The sequence below is a fragment of the Protopterus annectens genome, chromosome 7.part0 (genome assembly GCF_019279795.1).
Source record: "Protopterus annectens isolate FY-2018-M chromosome 7.part0, PAN1.0, whole genome shotgun sequence".
Lineage (NCBI taxonomy): Eukaryota > Metazoa > Chordata > Ceratodontiformes > Protopteridae > Protopterus > Protopterus annectens.
This window is the reverse complement of record NC_056739.1, coordinates 766,899,172-766,921,671: the sequence shown is the minus strand read 5'-3', so window position 1 is coordinate 766,921,671 and position 22,500 is coordinate 766,899,172.

The following is a 22,500-nucleotide window of genomic DNA, read 5'->3' as shown; positions in this document are numbered from 1 at the left end:
CCACCCTAAAACATAAACCCGTCACTAACACACACTTATATTACCCAAACCCTAACTCCGACACTACCGCACACTCACCTTTCACACACCCTAACCCTAAATCCCTCACTATTGCACACTTACCTGTCCGCTCCCTAATCCAAAATCCCTCACTATCGCATACTTACCAAGTCGCGCTTACACGTTCCTCTTGTCGGTCTTCCAGCTGTCAGGATTTCAGCATGTTGGTCAACTGCGTTGTCGGTCCTTTCGCGTTCCTCTTCCACATGTCGGCGAACTGACGTTTCGGTAATTTGAAGAGGACCCACACATATATATATATATATATATATATATATATATATATATGAACATATATACATGCAAATGCCTACATTTACCATATATGTGTCTACACCTATATGTCTACATATACACAGCAAGTTACTTATGTGTACGCAGATATATATCTATGTAGGTATATACGGACATAGTTATATATATGTTAGCAGATATATATAGCTATACAGGTATATATGGCCATACATCTGTAGATAGCAATGGCAGATTAACAAACGACACATGTCCTCATGCACTGTTAATGGGCTTGAGAGGCCCCACACACTATACGTTTTGTACGAATAGGCATCCCCCCACAGCCAAACAAGTCCGCCCTGCAATACACTACCATGTGTTGCAGATCCCATAACCAGGACCTGACACAACATGGGCACATGATGTTACCAGTACTACATTCCACCTGTATGATGTCAGGCTGGTATTCGTGACATATCATGCAGTACAGTCTGCCTCCCATAGGACATGTAATATGTGGAAGCCATCAACATCCCCCAGGATACATAGGTTCATAGGTTCATAGGTTGGTACTAGGCTATCAGCCCTAGGGCCTATACAAGCCTAGCCATAAGAATTCCCTGGCTATTTCTTCCCACATTATTTACTTTCCTGGACCCCTGTCTAGCAGGGCGACTGACGTGATCCCTGGGGTGAATTTCTTTTCTCCCATCCAATCGTCAAGGTTCCTCTTGAAGATATAAAACACCACCCACAGGTTTGCAGACATGGAAACCTTTAATCGTGTGCTATTACAGTTCTATATGCCATGTCATATAGCTGTTCAGACACTGACAACCATATAAACAGAGTAATGCAACTATGAATCAGTTACAGTAATACAATAGTGTGGAAAGGTTCACAACTGTTGCTGTCCAGGCCAAGCCCATTCACATTGTACAATAGTGAAGACAAACTGGGCCACAGGATACCAAACAATCAACAGTATGTAATGCAGGTGTATAGTTCAGCAGCCTCTATTTAAAGACTGTACAAACTCAGTAGGTGGTAAAGATGTCATGTGACCACATGGGTAGTAACTGCTACATAACAAGGCATAATTGACACCATCACGAGCACACCGACAAACAGAACAGCTTGCATGGCAGGTGGAAGTAGGCCTGCATTAACCAGATCCATGCCAGTAATGTATATATAGGTGCAGTATATGGTACTGTACACCCAGATACCTTAAGGCAGCTCACCCCTGATACCGTCATTTATGGTGCTCCCCCTAGAATCAATAATACAGGGCCATATACCACTGTTACATACACTGGCCTTGGAGTGCATAAGGGCACACATGTATTGTGTAAGTGACGCCCACACTTATATGGCCCCAGCCCCACCGTATGTGTGAAGGGTACAACAGCAGTGGACTGATGACAGCAATGGCAGTGTGATATACTTACAGCCCACTACAGAACAACCACTGACAGCACTGATAGCATGACATATGTGCAAAGCTTGGTATGTAGGTGATGGACAAAGGATCGAATACAGGAACATATGTGGACAACTATTGCCATACACTAAGCAAGGTGCTGGTGTTACAGGATAGTCTATAACATACCCTTAGTCAGGGAATTGAGTTTAGAAGCAGACATGGATGTAGCCATGTACCGATAGCACTCAACACAGACAATGCCAGTGTAATATCTGACACAGGACCTGTGTGGTGGACAGACAAGACATGATAGGCATAGCTCTGGTCAGCAAGAGGATAGGCCCACAGTTGTGAGCTTGCAGACAGACTGCATTCCAAGGTAAACTAGTATTACACACACACACACACCCTGTAACACCAGTACTATACAAAGCATAACACAACTCTACTCACAGTCTGTCTGTAGTTCCTGATCCTCCTACAAATATGTGGCTGCCCTGAGTGTGCCGGTTCTCCTGTAAGAGGCATTTCTACCTGCTGTCTGTAACACTGCTGCCCACACACAGGACAGATGTCCATCACACAGGAAATGTAAAGGGACCACTCACACATGATGTGGGGATTTATAGTGGGTGGTTGCCATGACAGTGGTAATTGGGAGTAGTACACATGTGTAATCATATAAATCTGGGTATCTGGATAAGTATATGTACATATATTTCCACCATATGTCCTGGACATGGAGTGTAGCCCAACCACAGCCCCTATGAGCCTAATGTCGTAGTTGAAGGGGATGTCAGGTATGTATAGCAGGTATACCAGTAGACTATTGCTACTGTCATTGGGATTGTCTTCACAGACATGGTGTGTGTGGGAGGTCACATCTGCTTATAACATGTGCGCCATTGGCTACTAACAGACATCCTAAGGACATCATTGTACAGTACTGCTGCTAGCCCATAATGCCAGTGTGGACTGCAGCAAAGATATTGGCCAATATATGTGGAAAGTCTAACACACTCTGTACAGTACAAAGGTATACACATAAGCCCTTAGTGCTAAACATGTGTCCCATGCCTATGGATGCAGATGGCCATGTAGATTGTTATAACACATAACGACTGGTATATATTTGCCACCATAGGTTATGCATTCACACACCCCAGTCTGGCCTGACACATAATGACTACTGGTACAGGGGTGTCATGGCCACATACTACCCACTAGATATTGACATACATCTGCACAACATCCCACTGCTCTGTCTGGTATACATGACTGTTAAGGGAGGCCTGGCAGCGGTACATCTGGCAAGTATCTGCACATGACATCTCACTGGGTAAGTACACTAAACTGCGAGGCATGTAACAATGCACTGTGCAGGCTTCAGGCAGACTGGCTCACAACTGGCCTACATCTCCTATGGGGGAATGCACGTGTACCTGCATATAAAGCTGGCTCAACAGGCATGTCACAGCACAGGGTAAGATACACCTGTGTGAAAGTGCATAACAACAACCAATGTGAACACAGCCACAGCCACATATGGTTAGCTATCATGATATTACAGTATATGGACTACCTGTTCTACACCATCCTCATATGTGCCACTCACAGACTGACCCTACATATACTGGCCTGCTTCACAGTTTGGTCTGATGGCTGTCTGTGGTATGGGACACGTGTGTGTATGGCCCTACAGACATGTACACCAATACAGTATCATACAGTGGAGCAGCATCTAACATCAGATAGGAGGGGAACTAGAAGAATGACATCTACCACAATCTGTACACAGGCTAAGGTACATATTAACAATACACACACTGTCGACATTCACTATAGGTACACAGACCTCAGTACTGTGCGAACATCCACAGAATGTCCAGGTAATGTCATGAAATGTAACCCCTACTGTACATAACATGTTTAGCAGTCCGCTATATCACTGGCTTGTTATCAGATATGATGACACTAATTATGGTGTACAGCACATATGCACCACTTCATGCATGACCTATGTACAAAGGTTGACAGAGGTGTGGTTGGAAGCACATACACAGGGCCAATATTGACATGTTGCTGTGATAACCACATACATTTACGGTTGTAACAGGGTTTGTTGCAACATGTCCTATGAGGGATATGAAGTCAGTGACTATCACGGCTTTCACTATCTACAGACTGCAATCCTCACTCTACCTTCTGCAGTCCATAGATAGATGCTCCATGGGTGACACGTGAAACCAAAGACACAACACTGCCCAGTCTGCAGATGACCCTGCAGATGGGGATTCCTCATAAATATGGAACTGACATGGCAGGTATTGAGACATGTATGACAGCCATATCCACACAGACACTGTTAAACCAACATTACTCCAAATGCAGTATAGCAGCACTTACAGTCTGTAGTCTGGTCAGACACATCCCCCTCCTGTTTTTTGTTTTCTTTCCACAGTGTATGTTGTTAGAGGTAAACAACAATCCATCTGAGATGCTGTTTGAAAATGACAGATCTAGTTCCTGCTCACAGTGGATGAAAAGGGCCAACACCACCATGATGTTCCTAGATATTGGAGTATGTCTCCATACAATTGGCTATGGGAATGTTACCACAGCTGTTTCACATGCAATCAGCTAGGGGAGGGCTGCAGTGCATGCAGAGGCCATCAGCTGATCATGACCATCACTTAAAATACACATGCTGCTGCCTAAGCAAAGCAGGTGTAGGTCTCCACATCCACCACAGAGGGGGTGGGAGAGGCAGACAGAGGCAAAGACATGTCAGGGAGGGGTGGAAGAGTAAAACCGAAGCATGTTTGTATCATACACCTACCAGCACAGGGTATCAAACACCTGACAACTTTGTAGTAATATCATGGTTCAATGCAGTTATTGGATGCGCCACATGGGGTACTTGTTATGGAGCACTCAGAACATATATGTGATGGTGAGTGACATCTGCAACAGGGATACAGTAGCTATATGGTAGATGACATACACATGCCTGTCTGCATGAACAGGTGCCAGCATCAACACAGCCACACTCTCACAGGGACATGCACTCATTGACACACTTGGCAGGGCCAGGAGTACAACTCATCAGTAGTGGGATTGCCACATCACATCACTGTGCAGGTATCACATGCACCACACAGGTCATATGGGGTTATATGGGCAAAGGGTATGGGGAGGTGTTTGACATCAGACAGCATGCTGCAGTATGCCCACGGGGGTTGTAGGGAGTGTGGATGTGAACATACGCAGCATACAACACACACACAAACACACAGGGTGCCAGTACTGACATGCATGGGTGCATGCCTGCATGGGTGTGTGGTGTTTGACTGTGCCAGATGGCTGTACAAGGCTAGGCATTGGGTGTACCTTGGCATCAGGCCACATGATGATGGTCTGCATTGTGGCTCAGGGATGTAGTGTCTGCATTTGCCCACACAGGTGGGTATTGTATCTCCCATCCAGTCACCTGGGTGACTATTGTGTGTGGCCAATGATGTGCATCGCTTGCCATGTATGTGTTCCTTAATCTATGGCATGGATGGTGTCTGGGATGTGCACACCTCCAACATGCATGTACAGTGACATGTGGAACTGTACCTGGGGTGTCTGGCCCATGTTGTTAACAGAGATTATCATCAGATGTGCCATCCTGCCCACCTGTGGTGGGAACTGGTAATGGTCAGCAGGTTTACCATGCGCCTACATTGAGAGCATGCTAACAGCATTCCCTGGTGTCTGTGGCATCTGTCCATACAGGGCATGTTGTCAGGCATGGTATGTCCATTGTGGGTCACGTGTTGGCACCACAAGTGGTGCAGATGTCCATCAGGGAACATGGGGGAGGTGCACTGTCTGCACATACGTGCATATTGGAAAGATGGACAGAGTGACATGCCCTCTGTAGCCCACTGCTGTCACTCCACAGTTACTATCAGTGGTCAATATGCAGTGTACTACCCACATATTGTCTATTGCCTAGGCATGTGTGAGTGTATGAGATATGGGTTGAGAGTGTGCTCTGGGTAATACTGGGGTTTCTAACTGCGATTGCCTGACCTTGTTGTCACATGTATGGGTATGGCATTGCACCCCAGCCTCTCAGTCATTTCACATCTGTTATCCCTGTACGGTGGACATTGTGATATATAGTAGGGCCCCCATATAAGAAATATGCAAAACCCACTCCACATTGGCCACACAGTCACAACCACCTCTACACAGGATATGGGTTATAAACACAGACACACACACACACACACACACACACACACACACACACACACACACACACACACACACACACACACACACACCTGTCACATCCGGGAGTAAAACCCCTACCTAACTAGTTTATTACACTACAGCACTACACAGTTATAGTATGTGCCATGGACATTACTGGAGTACTCCTTCCTCAAAAGTGTATTTCACAATGACTGACATCAGCAGGATTGCCAAAGTAGGGCATTTGAATTGTACTGCGAGTGACTAGACTACAACGCATTGCTCCCTACACAGACAGTGACACACACAAAACATCCAACTACCGACATATGTGGGTATAGAACTTCTAACAGAGATCTATATCGCACTACAGCTTAGAGCTGTTATAGGATGCACCATGGGGATTACTAGAGAACCCCTTCCCCAAAGGTGTATTTCACAATGAATGACATCAGTAGGATTGTCAAAGTAGGGCATTTGAAATGTATTGTGAGTGACTAGCCTAAAATACATTGCTCCCTACACAGACAGTGACACACGCAACACATCCAGAACTGCTATGGGTGGGGATGGAATTCTACCACAGTTCTAATTCACACTACAACAGTATTCAGTTACAGGATATGCTATGGAGATTACTGTGATATAACCTTCCCAGAGATGTTTTTCTAGGTGGATGACATCAGCAGCCTTGCCAAGGGTGGGTATATGAATTTTAAGGAGTGTGAGGAGCCTTAAAGGCATTGCTCTCTACACAGTCAGACATGCACACAGGGACTCACACATGCACAGTTGCCAAGTCTGAGGTTTGATCTCTTATCTAACTACTTTATTACACTACAGCAGTACGCAGTTACAGGATGCACTATGGAAATTACTGGGCTACAGTCTTCCCAGAGGTGTATTTCTAGGTAGGTGACATCAGCAGCTTTGCCAAAGTTGGGTATATGAATTGAAAGGGGTGTGAGTACCAGAAAAAGCACTGCCCTTTATACAGTCAGACATGCACACAAACACACACAGTTGGCAGGTTTGGGGTTAGAACTTCCATCTAACCCCTTTATCACACTATGCCCATACACAGTTACAGGAGGTGCTATGGAGATTACTGGGATGCAACTGCCCCAGAGGTGTATTTCTAGGTGGGTGACATCAGCAGCCTTGCCAAAGGTGGGTATATGAATTGTAAGGAGTGTGATTAGCCTAAAAGGCATTGCTCTCTACACAGTCAGAGACAGACAGACAGACACACAAACACACATACAGGCTCACAGTTGCCAAGCCTGGGGGTTGACCTCCTCCCTAACTACTTTATCTTACTACAGCAGTATGCAGTTACAGGATGCGTTATGGAGATTAGTGGGCTACAGCCTTCCCAAAGGTGTATTTTTAGGTAGGTGACATCAGCAGCCTTGTCAAAGTTGGATATATGAATTGTAAGGGGTGTGAGTACCCTAAAAAGGATTGCTGTCTACACAGTCAGACATGCACACAAATACACACTCTCACACACAGTTGGCAGGTCTGGGGTTAGACCTCTCACCTAACTCTTTTATTACACTATAGCCATACACAGTTACTGGACATGCTATGGAGATTACTGATCTAGAGCCATCCCAAAGGTGTATTTCTAGGTGGGTGACTTCAGCAGCCTTGCCAAAGGTGGGTATATGAATTGTAAGGAGTGTGAGTTTCCTAAAAGGCATTGCTCTCTACACAGTCAAAGACAGACACGCACACAAATGCACACACAATTGCCTAGTCTGGTGTTTGATCTCCAACCTAACTACTTTATCACACTACAGCAGTACACAGTTATGGGATGCTCTACAGAGATTACTGGGCTTCAGTCTTCCCAGAGGTGTATTTCTAGGTGGGTGGCATCAGCAGCCTTGCCAAAGTTGGGTATATGAATTGTAAGGGGTGTGAGTACCCTAAAAAGCATTGCTTTCTACACACACAGGCATACACACAAACACACACACAGTTGGCAGGTCTGGGGTTAGAACTCTCATCTAACTCCTTTATCACACTATAGCTGTACTCATTTACAGGACATGCTACAGAGATTACTTGGTTACCACCTTCCCAGAGGTGTATTTCTAGGTGGGTGACATCAGCAGCCTTGCCAAAGGTGGGTATATGAATTGTAAGGAGTGTGAGTAGCCTAAAAGGTGTATCTGTCTATACAGTCTGACACACACACAAACATACACTCACACACAGTTGCCAGGTCTGGGGTTAGAACTCCTACCTAACTACTTTATCACACTATAGCAGTGCACAGTTATGGGACACGCCATGGAGATTACTGGGCTACGACTCTCCCAAAGGTGTATTTCACATTGAATGACCTCAGCAGGCTTGTCATAGTAGCGCTATGGGGTAGGAGGTGTGTGCATGGGCCATAACCCATTCATCTAGGGGTGACACGCCACATGCGGCCACACACGGGGTCATATGTCATGGTTACGTGTATACAGCTACTAGATGACTACTCACATCCATACCATAGATTCAAGAAACAACACATACTACTCCATTCGGCAATTGGTAGGAAGAGTGACTTACCTTGTGGCTGTGCCAGTATTGAGGATGGTGCTGGAGGGCTGACTATGTCAGATGCATATAGTATATACCTCTCAACCTGGAAACATCAAAAATCTGGACAAAGCCCATGAAAATAGGTGCAAATCTGTACGCTGATTAACATGACATTTGCATACATAATTATGTAACCCCACCCACTCCAACAGAATTGTGGGATACCAACTTTCAAATGCATACTGAAGAACAGACAACCAAAATATGGCACCAGAGTCCCCCTGCAGCCCTTCCAATGTCCCATTACCTGGCTATTTCACCCCATTTACCATAAAAAGCACTAATATGTGCATACTGCTTTACTTCTACAATGATTATTTGGATTTTATTTTTCCATTTTATAGCACAATGCACAAACACTAACAGACATCTGCTAAACAAAGCAATACTGCCTCACAATGAAAATAGACTTAGCATTACAATTTCTCTGCCCTTGAAACTCACATTAATTGAAACAGCATTGAAATCCATTATGTACCTATTCTTGGAGATATGTTTGATTTACCACTTCACATATTGAGAGGTATGAGGAGAGAAGTGTGCACCATTCTGAAAAGCAGCCCTTCCATATTTGGTTAGAATGTATGTTGCTAATGCTGTTAGCTATGATCTGGGCCAAAGAAACTTAGAATATGTAACATACATGATTTGCAATACAAGAAATAAATCCATCAGCACATGCACTACTCAAATGCATAGTACAACACCAGCTAGTAAATAAATGATATAATGGCAGAAATAATGCTGGCCAAATATTCCATATTATGCCATTAAAGTAGAAATTATCTGTGCCAAAGAGCTGCTAAAGTTACCTGCTAGAATGCTGCACCATTTAGACTGGGAACTCAGAAATAATTCTTGCTGTTTGATTTGAAATAATAAAATAAACCATTGTGCAGATTTTTCTTCACTGTCTTACGCAAAAAACACTATTCCGAGGCTGCAGTATGCTCTTCGTATATGACTAATTTCAGCATCAAAACAACCTGGATAGTCTCAGGTCATGGTTCAGAGGTCATAAGAATAATACCTATGGAACCGCTCTCCAGTGGCTGATTCTTGAGAGAGAAATACATAAGCATACACACACATCCTCATATGCACATATATGCATACAAACACATGCATGCACATATGTCCCAGTTACTAATTGTCTGCAAGTTGTTAACTTGTCCTATACAAAAGAATCAAAGAGAAAAGCCTTTTTAAGTTAAGGAACTAACATGACACTTGATAAATGTTTTACAAGTTGGCTCCAACAAGCCTTAAAGATGAAAACAATATATCAGTGCTCACTCTCTCCTCTTTCATTCTTTACATTGTCAAAAATAAAGTTATAAGCTAGCAAAAAAAAGATAAACACCATAAATCTCTAAATCAGGAATCTTGAGGACAGACATTAAAATTTATTTATTTACATTTGTTAACTGGGTACATGTACTGGTCTGAACTCCAAAGACCCTTTGCAGGCATGACCTGGGACAGAAGGCACATAACATTTCAAACAATAAAAAAATTAAACACATTTGTAAAAGAATAAGTTAACACTGATTATTATAAACATTCTGAAAAATGCACACACAAAGTGTTATTACAACAATCTTAGAAGTTTTAATACACTAAGAAAAAAAAACTTAAAAGCAGGTAAAAAATTCTAGCTCAACTTTTGGCATTCATTCTAGGACTTATCCACATATGATTTTTACAATCCCTGAACTCAGGAAATAAAACTAACTTTCCAATATTGCCACACTATATCAGAAAAAGTAACACACACATACACACACACACACACACACACACACACACACACACACACACACACACACACACACACACACACACACACACACACCCTTTTGCTGCATAAACTTTCTCTCTGCTATGTAATTCCATTCTTGGCACACTGTAACCTTTCACTGCATAAAAGCCATTCTCTGCAGTTCCTTTGCTGCATACATGCATAAATTGCTATGTAACTACACACACAACTACCTACTCCACTATCTCTGCCTAGCAGGAAATAAGGCCGTTCTTTACATAAACTCCATTCTCGGCAGTTCTCTCACTGCATACACCTGCTACCTACCTTCTCCATCACTGCACAAAGTAAGGAAATAAATCAATTTCTCTCATTGCATACACTCTGCTATATAGCTACACACACACACACACACACACACACACACACACACACACACACACACACACACACACACACACACCTACTTACCTTCTCCGTCGCTGCATAAAGTAAGGAAATAAATCAGTTTCTCTCACTGCATACACTCTGCTATGTAACTCCATTCTTGGCAGGAAATAAATCTGTTCTCTCTCGCTGCATACACTCCGCTATCGCTGCTACCTCACAGGAGAAATAAACTCAATCCCTAACCACAATAAACTCTCTCGCAGCATTCTTGTTTCTGAGATCCATACTATGTTCTCAGCAGTAGTCCCAAAACTTTCTCGTATCTGCAGAAGATCCATATTGGATGCGCTTGCATTCAAACAAGATGTGAGCCTTTGAGCTCAATTCTGACAGGCTGGTGGAGCTGATGTCATCACACACATGATGATATCAGCTCCAAAGCGAGAAAAAAAAAGTTTCAAAAATAAAAGCTGGAAAAAATCGGAAATGAAGGGGTGCCACTCAGGAATCGTGGCACCCCATCATTTGGACCCCAAAACTAAGTAAAAATGGAGCAGTTCGGTACGGTTGGGAGGTATGATATAGTACACTCCCTATACATGGTTAAGCACAGGTAGTGTCATGTTTGGCATCCCTTTTACTGTATGTGATAGTCAGAGAGAGGTGTCATTCCCTGGGTTCCTACTGTGTCAGTGTATGTGCTATACATTGCCTTTTTTGCCATGGCCTGGGCATACTGGGCACACCTCCTTCTGCCTACTGGGGTAGGCTCAGGTTGTTCCTCTGAGTCACTCTGTGCCCTTGCAGGCCTTGGCAATGGTGGGGGGTTGTGTGGCCCTGCTCCATGCTGCTCCTGCTGTAGATGTTTCTGCAGGATCATATTGTGTAGCATGGCGCATACAAGGATGATTTAGGCACATGTAGTTAATAAGTACTTCAAGGCTCCACTGGATGTGTCCAGGCACCAGAACTGTGACTTGAGCATCCCAAACACATGTTCTGTTATGATTCTTGTTTGTGCATGTGCCTCATTATGGAGTTCTTGTTCGGGTGTGTGTGCATTTCTGATGGGTGTCATCCGCCACGGCTCCAGTGCGTATCCAGCATCCCCCACTAGGCGGCCATGTGGGATGTCCCCATTGACAAATCTCTGGTACAGCTGCGTCAGATGCCAGATGTGGGAATCGTGATAGCTTCCAGGGCAGCCAGCACAAATGTTCAGTATTATGCCCTGGGCATCGCACACGGCCTAGCAGTTGATGGAGGGGACGCCCTTGCGGTTGATGTAGACCCTACCCTGCTCACCAGGTGGTGCTTTGATGCATATTTGCATGCAGTGTATTGCACCCACTACCTCAGGGTATTCTGCAATTTGTTAGAAGAGACGCATATTGCTGGCCAATGGCTCATGGGTGATGGAGGAAATATATGTGTTCACCAACATATGCTGACATGGCATCCAGGAACTGGTGGAATACCCTAGATGCTGATTCCTGTGAAATCTCCAACATATCCCCAGTTGGCCTTTGGAAGGTACCTGTAGCTATTATTCTTAGGCCTACACATACCTTGGTGTCCACTGGGATGGGTTTCCCTCTGTTAGTTCTGTGTGTGAGGTGTGGCCGACACAGCTCCACAATTTTCTGTTGGAGGTCCCTGTCCACCCTATAGTGCTCCACTATCTCCAGCTCATGTAGCCCTTGGTAGGTTACCCTGGGTCTGTAGACTCTTCTCCATCTGCTCACTGTGGGTTGGTCAGCAGCATTCACATCCTCACCACCCTCAGCCTCTTCCACAAGTTGTATGATAGCTATTGCAGCCCCTAACATTTTGCTGTTGTGAGTGTTAAACGTTCCCTGCTTGTTTACTCTGGTGGTGTAGAGTGTGGGAAAAAACAGATGGGTAGGTGTTTGCATAATTTCTAGTAGTGTTCTGGGCTGGGCTGGTCTGCTGCCTGTGTAATTGGATGGTTCTGAAACATTTCACCTGACAGCTAAGCTAGTACCCCTTGATTACCTTCCTACTACTGTTTTCCCTTCCCATTGCCCTTCTGTTTCAGCCCAGGGTGCGCCGCACAGTTGGAGTACTCAAATGTGCACACTGCTGCTATTTCCTGGTTTAACTTCCTGTTTCTTCCTGTAAATCCCGGTGTGCAGCATGCACACCCACTTACACTTTGTCAAAAGTGCTGGGCAGGTTTAGACACACCCCCTAGCTTAACTGTGCTAAGCTAGGAGCAAACCTGGGCCATAGGGCTCCAGTCTGCTTAGAGTATGCCTGACACACCCACCCATGATGTCACCTACCTTCTAGTCTTGCACTCGGCTATTCATACTCTTACTGTTGGGACCTGCCTCACATGCTGGAGAAAAGTGGGATTCACTATCCTTCCCCTCATTTGCATAGGTTGCCTGCTAATGCATAGTTACATGTGTCACACTGAGCCTCCCCCCTTAGCAACCACTATTCACTGGCCAGGTTGTCTTTTGCCTGCCGTTGACTTGCATGGCAGAATACTGATTTTAGTTAGAATGCTTGTTTTATGTTTATTTTCTTATTTTCTCACCGATCCCATTTGTGTGCCACTGCCCTATGCTTAAACAGCCGTGATCGGCAGAAATAAAATAAAAGTTGTATTTTTTACATTTTGCATTGTTTGCAATACCAATGTCCTTATACTTGGCTATTGGCATGCTTCCTCAATGATAAACAGCCTTTATTTGGAGCTGTCATGTCTCCATTTTGGAATTTGCAGAACCATACTCAGTTACTGAGTACATTTCTGCAAATTACGCTAGTCCTGCACGGCCTGATTCCAGCTTCCTGGATAGCAGATTTACCTCATTTGCATGGTTTTCACCTGCAAATGGGGTAATTTGCATATGGGGCAGGGAATATGCAGGACTAGTGCAAGAGCGCTCGTGCATGTCAAATGAGCACGTACGCTCAGCTGCCATATTGCCAACATTACCTCATACACTAATCATGCACGCCATGCAAGCTTTTGATAATCCAGGAAAATAATATCTTCCACTATATTATTTATATCTTAGCTCATTGCATTTTGCTGGATTATATACTCCAACCAATATAATTTTACATCTTGCCAACAACCTCTTGCCACTATAAATGTTCCAGCCTGTCCTTCATTTGTTCTTCAATCTTTCTTCCTATATCCTTTTTAATTAATATTAAGACTCCTTTCTTTCCTTCTTTGATTCCAACAAAGAAGCCTTTCTTCCCACTTTTCTTTACAAAATGTTCAGGTCCTTCATAATTCAGTTGTAAAACTGTGCATTCCTATTTAAAATATAAGTCAGTATCTTGCCCTAATTTTACCCTGTCAACCGACTCACTAAAATTACAAATTAATAATTGAAATTGTGTCCTGGTAAAGCTTATATTATGTTATTATCTTATACTGTTTGTCTTTCCATTTGAAACTTGACCTTCATAGTCTGTCCCCAGGATTCAGCAAGCTCTGCACGGCGTGCAAGAAAAATGCAAGAACTGCTGGAGGCAATATGGCCACTGTGCGATCCATGAATAAGTTCCTGGGACGTGCACGAGCGCTCCTGCATTATTCCTGCATGGACATAGCTACTGTATGCAAATTACCCCATTTTCAGGTGAAAACCATCCAAATGAAGTGAATTTGCGATCCAGGAAGCTGGCAGCCAGACGTGCAGGACTAGTGTAGTCTGCAGAAATATACTCAGTTAGTAAATGAGTACATTTCTGCAAACTACAAAATGGAGCCATGACAGCTCCAAATAAAGGGTGTATATTATGTGGAAACCAAGCCAATGGCCAAATATATGGCCATCGGCATGGAAAACAGTTGCAAAAAAAAAAAAACTTAATTTATTTTAGCCGAGTTCAGCGGTTTAAGCATAGGGCAAAGACAAGCAAATGGGATCGGGCCGAAAATAAAAAAAAAAAAAACCCTGAAATAAGCATGTTATCCAAAATCACTATTTTGCCATTATACTCAATGGCAGACAGAAGACAGCATGGTATATATTTCTCTGAGATACAGGCTAACATGGGAGGACTATGGCTGACCAAGTTCGCAGATGACTGCAAACTGGGTGCCATAATCGACTCACCGACTGACACAAGCATCCTCCAAAAGGGTCTCACAGAGATGGATAACTGGTGCCAAAGCCATGGCCTAAAGCTAAATGCCAAAAAGTGCACAGTCATCCCCTTTGGGAAAAGCAAAGTGCCCACAAATTACCACATTGGTGGTAATCCATTAAGTACGGAAGAAGTAATTAGGGATTTAGGGACCCAAGTAGATAGCAATCTCTCCTTTGACAATCATGTTGCCAAAGTGGTTAGAAAGACCTTCTATATAGCCCACCTTATCATGAAAGGGTTCACATCTTGATCAAGAGAGGTCATTGTGCCCCTCTACTCATCACTCATCAGGCCTATAATTGAATACAATGCCCCAGTTGGGATGTACCTTACCCGACACCTGCAGCAACTGGAAAGACCCCCAAAAGTTCCTCACCAAGAGGATCAAGGGACTCAAACAGATGCCCTATGCAGTTAGGCTAAAGAAACTCCAGCTCTACTCAGTTGCTTACAGCCTACTCAGAGGCGATCTGTGCCTGACGTATAAAGCCATGTCCAACCCAGAATTAATGGACATGCTCCACCTCAGGAAATCCAAATCCCTTAGAGCTACATATTCCAGGGACTTAAACCACAGCACAGAAATAAATAGGACATGCTGGAGGGACAGATTCATATCCCAGAGGCTCCCCTCACTCTGGAACAAAATCCCAGCCCATGTTAGGCAGAGTCCCTCAATGACCCTCTTCAAAGGAAATCTTGACAAGTGGATGGGAGATTGTAGGTTTACCCCTGGGATCTCTTCTGTGTCCCTACTAGACAGAGGCACAGTAAACTAACCTCAAAAGAGCTATCTTCTGTGACCTACTATACAGAGGCACAGTCAACTAATCTACAAGGGTGGCGAAAGCCAAACACACTCTAGCTAGGCTTATAAATGGCCTAGGGCAGATAGCCTAGTATCAACCTATGAACCTATGAACCTATGGCAAGTGAATAGTGGTTGCTAAGGGGGAAGGCTCAGTGTGGGACTTGTAACTAGGCATTAGCAGGCAATCCTATGCAAATGAGGGGAATGATACTGAATCCTAGATTCCCCCTCAAGGCTAGCCTGCATCAAGCCATGTGAGTGAAGGAAGGCCATGGTGCAAGCCTAAGAACTAGCTGAAATCATAGAGGGGTGTGTCAGGCATACTGTAAGCTTATTGGAGCCCTGCGGCTCAGGATTGCCCTTAGCTTAGCAGAGCTAAGCAAGGGGGTATGTCTGAGGCTGCTGAGTACTCTTTACATTGCCTAAATGGGTGTGCATGCTGCACACTGTGTTTTAAAGGAAACCAGGAAATAGCAGCTCTGTGCACATCTGAGCACTGTTTTTGTGTGGCACACCCCCTGGCTTAAACAGGAAGGCAATGGGAAAGGAAAACAGCAGTAGGAAGGTAATCAAGGAGAAGTAGCATAGCTGGCAGGTGAAATTAATCAGAATCAGCCAATTACTCAGGCAGCAGACCAGTCCAGCCCAACACACTACTATAAACTATACAAACACCTTTCCCTCTAGTTTTTCCCACAAACTCTACACCACTGGTCTACACAAGCGGGGAAATTTTACCAAACAAAAACAACAAAATGATAGGGGCTACAGCAGCTATCATAAATCAACATGTGAAAGAGGCTGAGGGTGGTGAGGATGTGAATGCTGATGACCAACCCACAGTGAGGAGAAGGAGAAGAGTGTACAGACCCAGGGTAACCTACCAGGGGCTAGTGAGCTGGAGATAGTGGAGTGCTATAGGGTGGACAGGGACTTCCTACAGCAAAATGTTGAGCTGTGCCGGCCACACCTCACTCACAGAAACAACAGAGGGGAACCCATCCCAGTGGATACCAAGGTATGTGTAGACCTGAGAATACTAGCCACAGGTACCTTCCAAAAGTAAATGGGGATATCATGGGGATCTCACAGGCATCAGCATCCAGGGTACTTCACCAGTTCCTGGATGCCATGTCAGCACATGCCGGTGAGCATGTATATTTCCACAACACCCATGTGGCGTTGGCCAGAAATATGCATCTCTTCCACCAAATAGAAGAATACCCTATAGACTGCATGTACATATGCATTAAAGCACCATCCGGTGAGTAGGGTAGGGTTTACATCATCTACAAGGGCTTCCCATCCATCAACTGCCAGGTCATGTGTGATGCCTAGAGCATTATAATGAATGTGTGTGCTGGCTGGCCTGGAAGCTATCACAACTCCCACATTTGGCATCTGACGCAGCTGTACCAGAGATTTGCCAATGGGGACATCCCTTACGGTCACTTAGTGGGGAATGCTGATTATGCACTGGAGCCATGGCTGATGATACCCATCAGAAATGCACTCACACTCGAACAAGAACTCCATAATGAGGCACATGCACAGACCAGAATCATAACAGAGCATGTGTTTGAGATGCTAAAGTCACGGTTCCATTGCCTGGACACATCCGGTGGAGCATTGCAGTACTACATGTACCCATATTGTCATCGTATGTGCCATACTGCACAATATGATCCTGTGGAAACAGCTGCAGGAGGAACAGCACGGGGCAGGGCCACAGAGCCCCCCACCATTGCCACAGCCTGCACAGACACAGAGTGACTTGGAGGAGGAACAACCTGAGCCTGCCCCAGTAGGCAGAAGGAGGCATGCCTAGTATGGCCAGGCTGTGGCAAGAAGGCAATGTATAGCACATACACTGACACGGTAGGAACCCAGGGAATGACACCTCTCTCTGACTCTCACATACAGCAAAAGGGATGGCAAACATGACACTACCTGTGTTTAACCATGTATAGGGAGTGCACTATATGCATCCAACATAGTCAGCCCTCCAGCACCATCATCAATACTGGCACAGCCACAAGGTAAGTCACTCTTCTTACCAATTGCCAAATGGAGTAGTATGTGTTGTTGCTTGAATCTATGGTATGGATGTGAGCATGCAAGGGAATCGAGTGGCTGAATGGGATGCCAGCAGATAGTAGACACCTATGGTGGCACCATGAGATCTGTAACAAATACTGGTGTCACCACAGTAGCCAGTACTAGACAAGATGACACAACTCACTGCAGGAAATGTGCTGGGCCACATGTGCGTCCATAGGACACACATGTGCCTGTCAGGGAGGCTCACATACCTAACAACAGTCTCAGCCAGCAGGGCAGGTGTAGACAAACACAAACAAAGGCTGTGTTAAGGCCTCTGATTGATGACTATGGAGAACATCCCCCCCAGACCTACACAGACAGACTACAACAGGTCATGCAGTGGGATGTTAGTTTTGAAGGGTAAGAAGTCAGAAGCTGAAACGTAGGTCAATCAAACCTAAGACCTGTAGTACACTTATATGCCTCTAGCCAACATGATAGGTTAGAATACAGAATGAAATGGAGTACCTGAAATACCAATACAGTCATAGCAAATGTGTACAAGTGTCAGGTGTGCCCCCCAATCCTATGTAGAAATGTAGTAACAGGTGTGCCCCCCCCCAATTCTATGGACACACATGTGCCAGTCAGGGAGGCTCACATACCTAACAACAGTCTCAGCCAGCAGGACAGGTGTAGACAAACACAAACAAAGGCTGCATTAAGGCCTCTGATTGATGGCTATGGAGAACATCCCCCCCCAGACCTACACAGACAGACTACAACAGGTCATGCAGTGGGATGTTAGTTTTGAAGGGTAAGAAGTCAGAAACTGAAACATAGGTCAATCAAACCTAAGACCTGTAGTACACTTATATGCCTCTAGCCAACATGATAGGTTAGAATACAGAATGAAATGGAGTACCTGAAATACCAATACAGTCATAGCAAATGTGTACAAGTGTCAGGTGTGCCCCCCCCAATCCTACGTAGAAATGTAGTAACAGTCAGGTGTGCCCCCCCAATCCTACGTAGAAATGTAGTAACAGTCAGGTGTGCCTCCCCAATCCTATGTAGAAATGTAGTAACATGTATGTGTAGGTATAATAACAGTGGAGCACAGATTACCTGAACTTGCCAAGGTAGCAGGATAGATTGTAGCATGTGTACAATATGCAGGGCTGTGTGTATTAGGTTGGTGTGTGTCGTGTATTGTGTGTGAGTGGTCAGTATGTATGCATGGTGAGGTTTGTCCTGGTGGCCATTGGCCAGTACTGCTGATGACAGGGCCAAGTTCTCAAAACTGCAGTGCCAAAAATAAAGCTTTCCAGCAAAGCACATTCCAGCAGTAAGCCATAGTAAATGTTTAGAAGTAATATGTGTCACCGTCTGAAAGATGGACATGGCATGAATGTGGGCCAGACATTCAAACAGTACACAGGGGGAAGTACCCCAGACATACAGTGTATAATATGTAACTGTCAAATGGACACACCCTTGGAATTGTGCATACAGGTTAGCAGCACATTATTTGGGCTTGTAGTAGAGAATACCAATGTTGTCTGGCCAAACACTGGCAGACCACAAAGGTCATAGGTATGAAGTTTTGAGAAACAGCTGATAAGTGGAATGCCCCATGCATATCTGTGAGTCAGATGCAAGTAGTGTCCATAGCACACATGCACCCAACTCACCCCACCACCACCCACAGGTACCTTTCCAGTCTTATCCCTGCTGTTGGGAATGAGTATAATATGACCCCCACTTCTGTATGGCAATAGCTAAAGAATACAGCATGCAGAACAGGTGCCCCTTGCAGGTGTGTCCCTAGCTGTAAGCAGCACCCTGCCAGCATCCACACCACTGGATCAATAATGACAGAATGTATTGGCATGAATACCTTGCACACCTACCCTGTCACCACAGTGGCATATAGTGTATTGCAGTCTGGGACTGTAGGAGTGACAGAATGCAATGGCCTGCTACAGCTGGCCTGCATCATTACCAAATGACCTACAGTTCTCTGCCAAAGGCCAGTGTCTCACCTGTACTGCCAATGTATATTATGTCATGGACTCCCAAATAACAACATAACACAGTCCACAGAACCCAAATGCAAGGCCATGTGGACAACTCAGTAACATGTCCACCATGCCCTACTGCATGAAGTGTGGGTCAACACCAAATTACTGCTGGGATGAGGTTATAACTATAGGGAAAATATCAGATAATGTTTGCATAATGTATGGAAGAGGATAGAATAACAGAGGGGGGGTAGGAGCATGGGCGGCATGGAGTGTGTGAAGTCCGAAACTCAGCCATGTGCACATACTATCCCTGGCTGCAAACACAAGAATGGGTGGCTACACACCAACTCATAAACCACAATGTGAAGGGGTAATGTCCAGAACTATGACCCCTGCCTCTGGGTGACCTGTGTGAATCTGTACAGCTGTGAGGTATGGCCACAGCGGGATATGGCCTTACTGTCACGTCGATGGATGTACAAGCATGGATCCTCAGCCACCACTGTACCAAGGTGCTGAACCCAGCAGCAAGTGTCTGCAGCTTTCCCTCCAGAATGGCATAGTTGTGCAAGAATATGTAGGCTGCTGACCATGATACTGGACACAGCTGCATTCACCCTGTGTTCCCCAGGACATCACTGCAAGCAAATATGTATACCTGACAGTACTTAATGACATAAAATATCACAGTGTAAAGCAGTATATATGTCTGAATATCTCTGGTAACACCAGGACCATGTAGCAGAAACAGCACAGACACAATTATCTATAGTAACCCACTATCCTTTGCCTATTTCGACCCCATATTGTCAACCAATCTGCAGATATCCCACAGAAACAGTTTGCTAGCTATTGGTGTAGAACACAAAAGTCTGCACTGGAGTACAATCTACCTGGAATGGATTCACACTTTCAATACAGAAGGTCATACTGGGCATGCACCCACACTTACAGAAATGAAGGCCATGTCAGACAACAAAATACTGAAAGGTCATACTGGGCATGCTCACAAAAAATGAAGCCCATGTCTGACAAAACCAGTGGGACATACATAACTGATAGTTGCAGATGTTAGTGCAATCACTCCTCAGTACACACCAGTCGTGCTTTACACACACATTGGATAGGAATACACACATATATCCAAGGACAACACACTATAATAGTCCACAAATACACATAAATGTGTGGAAGAGAGTGACAGTGACAAAGCACCTCCCACCATGAGGCCTGTCCCATCCTGCACACATCCAATTGGCTAAAACCACATGATGTGCAAATGTCAATCACTGTAGACATTTACCTCTGGTATCCCTCAGCACTATAGTGTCTGTGGTGCTTGTGCTAACTGTGTAACATAACTGTACAAGTCAGTAGTCATCTAGCAGTTGTATGCATGTACTGTGAAGTATAAACTTGTGTGTGCCTGAGTGTTGTGTGTCTGCCTCTAGATGAATGGACTATGGCCTATGAACACACAGTGCTCTCCCCATAGTCCTACTATGGCAAGCCTGCTGATGTCTTCACCTTGAAATACACCTTTGGGGAAATAGTAGCCCAGAAGTCTCCCTGGCACTTCCTCTAACTGTGTAATGCTGTAGTGTGATGTACTAGTTAGGTAGAAGTTCTAATCTCAGATGTGGCAACTGTGTGTGTGCGCGCGTGTGTGTGTGTGTGTGTGTGTGTGTGTGTGTGTGTGTGTGTGTGTGTGTGTGTGTGTGTGTGTGCATGTGAGTGTGTGCGCGTGTGTGTGTGTTTGTCTATGTGGGGATCAATGCTTTTTAGGCCAGTCACACTCACTACAATTTCAAATGCCCTACTTTGGCAGGTCTGCTGATTTCATTCACTTTGAAATACACCTTTGGGGAAGAAGTAGCCCAGTAATCTCTGTGGCACATCCTATAGCTGTGAAATGCTGTTGTGTGATATACTAGGTAGGTAGGAATTCTATTCCCAGACATGGCAAGTGTGGATGTTTGTCTGTGTAGGCAGCAATGTTTTTCACAGTCACTACAACCTCCATTGCCCTTCATTGGCAAGCCTGCTGATGTCATTCACTTTGAAATACACCTTTGGGGAAAAAGTAGCCCAGTAATATCTGTGGTGTGTACTATAACTGTGTAATGCTGTACTGTAATGTACTAGTTAGGTAGGAGTTCTAATCCCAGACATGGCAACTGTAAGACTGTGTGTGTTTGTCATTTGTATCCTGGGGGTAGGTGGCTGTGAGTGTGTAAAAACTGGACTCCTTGTACAGTGGGTTTTGCAAATTTCTTATACGGTGGTCCTATTATATGTCACAATGTTCCCCTTACAAGGATAACAGATGTCAAATAGCAGAGAGGTTTGGATAGACAATCCATACCCCTACAAATGACACCAAGGCCTGGCAAACAATTTAGACAACCCCTATATTACCCAAGGAACACTCTCAACCGATGTCTCATATATAAACACACTCAGCTAGGCAACAACCACTATGTTGGTAGTTCCCTGCATATTGCCCACAGATAGTAACCATGGTGTGATTGCAGTGGACTACAGAGGGCATGGCACCCTGTCCCATCCCTACAATAGGCACATAACTGCATACAGTGCTCCTTCACTATGTCCCCCACTGGACACCTGCAACAACTGTAGTGCCAGCAAATGCAATCAACAAAGGACATACCTTGCCTTATACACATGCCCTGTGTTCCGGCCTCTGTCCTCCACCTATATAGCAGGCTTTGCCCATATGACATGCAGTAAG